This window comes from Triticum dicoccoides, chromosome 1B (genome assembly GCF_002162155.2).
Source record: "Triticum dicoccoides isolate Atlit2015 ecotype Zavitan chromosome 1B, WEW_v2.0, whole genome shotgun sequence".
NCBI lineage: Eukaryota > Viridiplantae > Streptophyta > Magnoliopsida > Poales > Poaceae > Triticum > Triticum dicoccoides.
The window spans coordinates 47,863,076-47,872,903 of NC_041381.1; positions in this window are offsets into that span (position 1 = coordinate 47,863,076).

The following is a 9,828-nucleotide window of genomic DNA, read 5'->3' on the forward strand; positions in this document are numbered from 1 at the left end:
GAGGGATCGGAAAAAAAATAGACTCTTTATGTCAATTGGGTGAATGGAAAGAGTTGTTCTTGCAGAGTATTCTGCCACATAACTTCATTCCAAGAATGATAGTGTCGAGTACCAGACAAATCAGGCCAAAAAATTGTAGCTTCACTGGTTTGGGGGCATGGGTTTCTTTGAACCACTAGTAACTGAAGCATTTGAACTTCGTTGGTGCCAACTATACTAGAAGAAATAGCTTCTGGATGCATTGGATCTTTTTGCATGTACCTTTGACATTAGCCTTTCTAGTTCAGTTGTCGAGACCTGATATTCTTGTAATTTGCCTCTGATGAAAGGGTTGGGTCAGCTTACAGTTGCTTCGTTAGTTTTTCCTACGATGCCATGCTTATAAAACCTCTTCCAATGCACACGTACTTAGATGAGGTGCTAAACACATTAAAAAGTTTAGAAACTAATGCCCAATGCATAGGTTCTTAACTTGTTGTAGTTAAGATTCTTTTATGTAATGATTTAGCAACTAAACTCCTCTGTGCACTGGTGGGCTTATTTCATTTAAGTGTTGTTTCTAGGTTCCTGCGCTTGGCATTGTTTCTTCTTGGGGTCATCAAATTGATCTCTCTCCTCTTAGTTACCATACCAAATCATTATTTTCGCCTAGATGATAGCGTTAGCACTTGTACAAGGTGGAGCATTGGGAGGGTCTAATGTATATACACATCATCCAGGGTCATCATCATGTTTCCATCCCATTCAACATGATAATCAACATGCAACTTTACAAATTAAAATCCCTCAACATAAAGAACAATTTTGGTGAAAAAATGTGATTCTATCACGAGAACCATTTATCCTATGATTGCTGGTTTGCTATCCGTATGGTCCATCATTGAGGTGATGTCTAATCATATCCACCTCACAACATCGAAATATGTTGGATTACTGGGTGTGTGGTATTGGTGCAACACTAATTATGGTCTCAGATCCTTGTTAGGACGGGTGAACTTCGTTGGTCGTGAGGACTATAAGATAGTCTTCAGCTGAATGCATGCTTGGTCTTGGTTTAAGTGTTTGGAAGGCCTACATATGGTTATGGCAGCATGCACACAAAGGGGAATCGGTGGCTAGGGAGTTTCTTCAGATCGGCACTCCACAACCCTAGTTTTCTTTTGTTGGCGGTGTTGGGGCTATTATTCCTGACACATCTTTAATGTACGTACGTGTAGGATTAACGCATATCTGTAAACTTAGCTGCGACATATTTTTTAGGTGTGATACGGAAGAGCAAAATGCTTTCAATGAATGAACTCCTATTAATGTCTCCTAGCTGGCACACCGAAATATATTGCTCTCCGGAGCATCCGAAACAGTCAACATAGATCTTTTGTTGAGACTAGTAGCAAGGTGACTCTGACTGAAGTACATGAGAAAGAGAGAGAGGAATAAGTGTGGGTCTTGATAATTTGCTGATGGGAATGAGAGGAATCAGAAACAAGATGGGCTCATCACGTCTGTGTGCGTGATAAAATTTGTAGTCAAGCCGATTATTGGGCCTGTTTGGATGAAGGCCATACATGCAGCTCAGAAATCTCAACCTCAGGCTTAACAAATCCAACGCCTGAGATTCTTGCCTGGGTAAGGCAGCCTTTTTCACGAAGCTAACCAAACAACCCATTTATCCCAGAACTGCGTGCCACAAACAAAGGGCTTGGGCTGGAGTACCAGTCACATCTAGAGGATCCGGAGAGAGCTGTACGACGGCCGAGGGCGATAGCTGTTCTTGGGCGGTGGTGCCGGGGTGCGTGTGAGGAAACTTCGGTCCACAAATGCAGTCTTTCTGTTCTACTTGGCATGGGCAAACTCGGCCTTCGTTTTTGATATCTAGTGCCACTATCTGTAGAAGTGGCTGATTTGGTTAAACCACACCGTTGCACGCTGTAACCATCTGACCAAATTGGCTGCACACTTTGCGCCAATAACTTGGGAAGTGATCCGCATGTTTATGCCATCAATTAAGACCAAAACCGATCCGAAGGAAAAAATGGTTGCCATGTCAGCGTACCTTAAATTGCAGGCACTTGGATTACTGTATACAAGGTGTTTTCTTGCAAACTGGTTGTCATCACAATGAGGCATTTAAGGTTGCCCGTAATGGAAGAATCATAGCTATTATTATGCATGTCCACTACTAGTAGTAGACAATTTTGACAAGGTGGCTTAGAATTAAATGAAGAAAAAAATGTTTGAGTATCATATCAACATATTGTATCATAATAAATGTTGTATTACTATATGCCTTGCATGACAATAAATAACGTGGAAAATGCATAGGAGCTCCTGGGTGCTCCAACCCCCTGTATGAATATCAAATTCAAAAAATACTAGAAAAAACTAAAAAAAGAATCTTGAGATATCAAACCCGGGTGCCCAATCTACTCCCGTACAAGTTTCAGGAAAAAATACCAAGAAATGTATTCATGACGAAGAAAATACAGTTCGACCTACACCCAAACAGTTTTTTTCGTACATTGTCTTCTTATCAAGAGTAGCACGAATGTCATTTTTTCGCGGAAATTCGCACGGGAGTAGATTAGGCACTCAGGTTTGATATCTCAAAATCCCAGATTTTTTTTGAATTTTCCTAGTATTTTTTTGAATTTAATGTTCCTATAGGGGATGGAGTACCTAGGAGCCAAAAATCCGCATCGGTCTTCTAAGGTACTAATGTATGATACTATCCACTACGGGTGGCCTAAAAACAATAGAAGTCCAAAGTGCTTTGGACGGAATTTGAAACCACACTAATAGAAAAGGAGCAACATGCACTGACCACGAGAATGCATATTGTTTTGTGCATCTAATAGGTTAGCTATTACTCCCTCTGTATCAAAATGTACTAGTACGATACAGAGGGAGTATCTTACATGCATTGTTTCAGATCCAGCGGATTAGACTAGTCACAATGGGGAGTAACTTAGACTAGTAACATCACATTTTACTAGGCTATATTATTACCTCTACAGTGGGTTGTCATGTTATGATTCATTTATTAGCCTATAGACTCATATTTTCTTGGTATGTGTGATGTTACAGTAACTAGCTAAGTTATCATCATCACCTCTTTCATCATTAAATATGTGCCACATAAGCAAAATTATCTTGAAAAGTGTGATGTCAATGGATAGTAATATAGAGTAGTAACATGGGCATGTTACTACTCTATGTTACTACCTCTATAGTGGGGAGTAATATATATGTGGTAACATGTAACACTTTATTTATTATGCTATAGACTCATCTTGGCTTGATATTTGTGATATTACTCATACTAGTAGTAACTAACTATGTTACTACATGCCTCTCTTTCTTTATTTATTACTTGTCACATCATCTATTTTATCTAGATATGTGTGATGTTACTACCTATATTACTCCCATTGTGGATAGTCTTACTCCCACTGTAGCCAGTCTTTTAGACATGTTTCTTCAAAGCAATTAATCCCTGGATCGGCGTACCATGGAGCCCGCGGCTGGAAGCTTGTATATGTTCCCAGCGAATGTGACAGGCCTGACTAGCTGCACGCTGCCTTGCATGGGTGCACTCAAGTAGGGTACCATGCCATCACGATCAGCGGTAACCGCCAGGCCCCAGGCAGGCCGGGCCATGGCCCAGGGAGTTGCCTCAAATTTGCTCGTGAGTCGTGACTATAGCATGTATGCACTGTTTAGCACTGTAGTTTGTTGTTGGCCTGGGGCTTGCCCGCGGTGTTGCCCCATCCCGACGCCGCCACTGATCACGACCAATCGATCATGGCGGAGATTTTTCAGCCCGGTATGCATGCACGTTGAAAGCCAACCGCCGGATGATGGACTCGAGCCGTCTGGAGATATATTGCTTGTTCTAATTGGAATTGATATTGATGCTGGCAATAATCAAACGTCTCCCATGTTGGATGATGGACTTGAGCCAGACACCGGCAAATCGACAAAGAGAAGAAGACCGGCAACCGCTGCACCCATCGGAGAAACAAATGCTTCACTCTTGCTCTGCCGTTCTAACGCTCGATTTGCCCTTATATATCTTTATATAGTAAGTCCAAGGATATACTGCCAATTGCTTTTCAAGAATAAGCAACCAAGGTTTGTCCGTTTTCATTAATATTTTGGAAAAAGAAATACAATTAACAAGAGGGGTCAGATCAGATCAAGTGGCCCAACCATCGACCTAGCATGTAGTCCTACATCTCGCTACCATCCACCTGTTGCTGCCATTGATACCTCCATTTCATGCTATGTATCTGTCGTTGCATGTATATGCTTGATGCTACACTATGAGTCAATAAAAAACATCATTTATCGAAAAATATGTCGTTGCAGCACCACAGAAACTCTAATATCTTGCAACCAATTTGCTTCCTCCAGTCTGTCATGTATCACTTGTTCTTTTAAGCCTGCAACCAGGTCCATTTTCTTAGTTCACATACATGGTGACATGCTCGGCTCTAGACAGATTTATAGTATGAGACTGGACTTTCAACACCTGGTGCCTTACACCCTCTATAAACAGTAAATTAAAAAAAAATTGAAACTTGAGGGGATCAAACATGACCAAACTTTTGATATTCTTGCAAAGTTTCAGCCATAAATAACAATCGAGGAGCCCTTACTAGGAAGAGGTGATGTTTTTGTGTCGTTACCTTGTTGAAGGCATTGCTCGGATATGCTCGGACTTGTTTTTAGGGTGAAATCCAAGAAGGGCCTCTGGTGGTTGGATTAGGTGACAATGACGTTTGAGTGTCGTTCCTTCCCGAAGGCTTTGTTTTTGAAGAATAACGTTGTTCTTGCTGTGTCAAAGAGGATTTGGACGGATATGGTCATTGTTGTAGTTTGTCGATCATTGTAATGACCACCTTGGTGAATTTTCTTATTCTTCGCTTAGGTATAGGTTTGGTCTCGTATGACTTTGCTCTTTGCCAGCATGTTTTCCCGCGTGTGTGGTATTGCTTGTGTGCATCCTAAGTTTCTTACTATGCAGGGCCCATGTGTGTGCTTATTGTGTTTGTATGTACTTTATGCTTCACTTTAGTCAATAAACCATTTGTAAAGATTGTGCACATCACTCGATGCAGATACTGAGGGTGTTTCCATGCATTTCTTTTCCTTTTTTTTTATCAATAATCAGTTTATTCTCATGAAAAATATCATCTGCACACAATCTTTTCCTTTTTTATCAATAAACCATTTGTAAAGTTTGTAAGTACTATGTTTGTTCCTTGTTGTTTGGATATGACAAGAGCAGGTCATGCACGTGCACTAGTAGAAAAACACCTAATAGTTCCGGTTCGTAAGGGTCTTTAGTCCCGGTTCATGAACCAGGACTAATGGGTCGTTACTAATACCTCCACCCATTAGTCCCGGTTCAAACACGAACCGGGACCAATGTTCCTCCACGTGGCCCTGCGCGCCGAGCCCACTCAGGGGGCCTTTGGTCCCGGTTGGTGGCTCCAACCGGGACCAAAAGGCATCCACGCGTCAGCATTCCAGTGGCTGGGGTTTTTGTTATTTTTTTTGAAAGGAGGGGGGGGGTTGGGGGTTTTGGGGGGTTAATTTAGGTGTTTCATATATTGTGTTAGCTAGCTAATTAATAGAGAGAAGTGTCCTCTCTTATGTCCGTGCTTGGTCGACGCTACGTACTATATATACATAAGTGATCAAGAGAACCATTCAGTACAGAAGTTCGTCATGCATACCGAGCGAAGTGATCGATCGACCTCTCCTTCTCCGAGAGATTGATCGAACAACAAGTTTTCGTATATCATGTATCTGACGCTACTGGCTACATACATGTACAATATGTATAAGATCTTTTAATTACAATCCCCTAGCAATTGAAATCAATTTCCACATGGTATTCTCCGGCTTTATTGATGATGTGGTCAAGAAAGAATCCCGCCAATTCCTCTTGAATTGCTTTCATGCGATCTGGTTCTAGGAGTTCATTCCGCATCTGCCACGTCTAATTTGAAGAATGGGGTTAATTAATACATATATATGAATGAAACTCAACAGAAATGATGGTGTAATAAAATAAAATTATCAATATTATTGCTTACGCACTTCATATTGTCTTTGAGAGTAGCCCCGCTTGTTTTTCAAAGTCGCGTTGTGGATGAACTCGCACACGTAGTATCCACAAAAATCATTCCCTTCTTCCTGCCACAAGCACTTTACGAGAAATAGAGGTCAATCAAAATGATAATGAAGCATTATAAATGGCATTGATGAAAGTATAGCTATAGAATCAACGGGAGATGCGCGCAACTAGCTAGCCAGTAGTACTTACTTTCGGGTATGTATATCGCAGCTCCTTCGGCAGTCCCGGAGCTTGTGCGGTGAACTGTTTCCGAACCCTGCAAGACAAAAAAAAATTATTATTATTACTTGAGATATCAGGAAATGAACAAAAAGTTGCCGATATGGTTCGATAATGATCGATTGAACTTACTTGCTGAGCATTTCAGTTACGTCCGCATAGGATTTGCGATATTTCCATCTCGAGTCTAAGACGGTTACTAGTCCATGCTCAAGCTTAATCTCCAAAAGAATATAGTGGTACCTGCGCATGCATGCATAACTCATCAATTACATTACTATAACCTCGCTCGAGTAATAAGGGAAACCGAATATGCACACGACAGTAACACTCACTTGCCGTTGTAAGGAAAGAGTATGGTATCTTTGTTTTGATATTTGATCAACGATTGTAGCATGTTGTCCTCGGCCTCTTTGATGTCCTTTTTAACCAGAAATTCATCTATGATATTTGCGTTAATGAACCCAATATCATAAATTTCTTGTTTTTTGCACTCGATGATCTTCAATCTGCATAATATAGTGATGATAATTAATTATAAATACATGAAATGAAAGAGCCGAGCTATATATAGAGACTTAATGACAGAAATAGTACTTACAGACAGTAGCAAAATACCATTAGTTTATCGAGGGACTTTTGATTGAAGAACGCGAAGAACTCATCAAATGGAACAGTCAACAGATCATTTGTAACGAGGTCGTGCTCCTCTTTAATATGCAGATACAAAGCATTCGTACCCTCAGACTCTCTGCAGGTTTCCATGTACCAATTATGGAATCTTTGCATCATTGTTGTCAGAGATTTTTCATCTTTGACGAGAGGCTTCCCGTACTCGTATCTGTGTTTGTCCACCTCCAAGAAATCAGGAAGTGCATCGTCAGGCAGGTAATCTTCAAGATTGCCATAACCGGCCACCGTCCCCGGAGCATTAGACACATTGAGCGGGGGGCACGATTGTTGTGCTTGTTCGTCGAAATGGGCAATTTTTTCCCCTTTGCTCGTTCTTTTGACCTTTTAGCACTGACAGTAGTTCCCGACCGCTGGGCTTGGAGATATGTCTGTTCAGTAATGCGCCCATAGTTGGTTCTTGGCGGAGACTTTGGTGGTTTCCTCAGGGCATCAATGGTGCGCTTTGCTTTCATCGGATCTACCTTCTCCTCCGGAGGTGGATGTCTCTTTGCTTTCACCCCTTCAAAGAACTCCTTCACGTGGGTCCGCACAATCGTATCGTTTTCCTCCTCGGACCTCTCGTACGGTAACTTATCTAGAGGCTTGAGAGATGGACCGTGTTTCTATTGTCTCCCGCCTCTGGTTGTGCTGCTAGACGCCGGAGCAGACGGAGCGGCTGCGGCGTCTGTCTTCTTTCGTGCTTGCTTACGAGGCGGAGGAGAAGGAGTACGACGCGCCGGAGCAGCCGGGGCGGTGGCGGGTCTCTTCCGCCTTTGCTGGCGAGGCGGAGAAGGAGGAGGCTGCTGGCTGCTCGGGAGCGCCAGCGCAGGCGGAGAAGGAGGCGGAGTGCCGCCACGCGTGCCCTGATCGTCACTCGCCTGAGGAGGAGGCGGTGGAGGAGGCGGAGTGCCCTAACTCGCCGGAGGAGGAGGAGGAGGCGGAGGCGTCCAGTTCAGAAGGTTGATGAGCTCCTTCCGCCATAGGTATGGAGTCTTCAGAGCACAACCCAGCCTAGTCTCCCCTTCACCAGTAGGGTGCTGAAGCGGGAGGTCCTCAAATCCCTCCGTTATTTCATCCACCATCACCTTAGCATATCCTTCTGGAATCGGCTGGCAGTGATAAGTTGTGCCAGGTCCACTAGGATAAACTTGGCCAACAGCCGCCTTGACCTTCAAATTCATCCATCGCGCCATAATGTGGCCATTTTGAGACTCCGTGATACCATCCACGGGATAGCTGGAAGGAGCCGTCAAGACATGCTCCGGCTAAAGCAGCTCGGTGGAAGCCACACTGCTTCTCCGCTGAGATGGCGGGATAGCTTCGGGGGAAGCTTCGGCAGGTCGTTTGCTGCGATCTGCTGCTTCTCGTTCCTCTTCTCGATCCTCTAGCCCCATTACCCTTTCGTGCAGCGCCTGCAGTTGGTCCTGCTCCAGTTTCTTCCTCCTCTCGTGGGTTTTGTAACCCCCTGCGTCCGGAAAACCAACCTTCCACGGAATGGAGCCTGGCGTGCCTCCTGTCCGTCTAGGGTGCTCAGGATTCCCAAGGGCCATTGTGAGCTCGTCCTTCTTCCTGTTTGGAAGGAACGTCCCTCGCTGCGCTGCATCGATATAGTGTCGAAGGTTCTTAACTGGTATTTCCAGTTGCTCGTCCGTCCACTGGCAAAACCCTGTTACAGGGTCCAAGGTTCCACCAGACCCGAAGAACCAAGTCCGGCAACGGTCTGACCATCTCATTGTCTCTGGTTCGATCCCTTTTTCAAGCAGATCATTCTCAGCCTTCGACCACTTAGGCCGGGCTTGCAGGTAGCCACCTGACCCCGTGCGATGGTGAAGCTTCTTCTTCGCAGCATTTTTCTTGTTTGTCTCCGACATCTTCTTACTCTTTTCCGATGTCTTGTGGGCCACAAATGCGGGCCAGTGATCTTTGATCTTCTCATATTTGCCGATGAATTCTGGTGTCTTTTTTTTTGGACAAACTAGTTCAGCTCTTTCCTCCACCTCCTCATTAGGGTTGCCATCTTCTTAAGAGCAGAAGACTTGATTAATTGCTCTTTAACTGGCTTCTCCGGATCCTCCTCTGGCGGTAGGGTGAAATTTGCCTTCAGCTCAGTCCAAAGATATTCTTTCTGCATATCATTGACATAAGACACCTCAGGGTCTTCCTCCTTAGGCTTATACCATTGCTGGATGCTGATCGGGATCTTCTCCCTAACAAGAACCCCGCACTGAGCAGAAAATGCCTTCCTTGTCCGGATGGGTTCAATCGGTTCGCCGTCGGGCGCGATTTCTATGATCTCAAACTTTTCATCCGAGCTCAACTTTTTCTTTGGGCCTCATCTCCTTACCGAAGTTGTGCTCGATCCGGAGGGCTAGAAATTATAAGGAAGAAAGACGAGAGTAATTAATATGTGTACATATACCAAAACAATGGAAGCATCAATTAACTAGTCAGCACGGTCTTAACTAATATATATATACCTGGCCGGGCTCGGTTCGGTCACCGGAGCAGTCAGCACGGTCTCCTTCTTGTACCTCCATTGTGTCACCGGAGCCATCATGAATATAGTCCTCTTGTTGTACCGGCATTAATGGGCCGACGCCATCATGAACATAGCCCTCTTCTTCACGCAGTTCTTCCAGCTGAGCAACGGTGTCGAGGAGAAATGACGCAACTTCATCCCTTCCATTTGCGATTATGTCCCCCAATATCGCTTCTGTTTCTTCGTCTCGGGAGTGCTCCATAGTTTCTGCAAATATTTACAACATGTCAATTATTATTCAAACATGGTACAG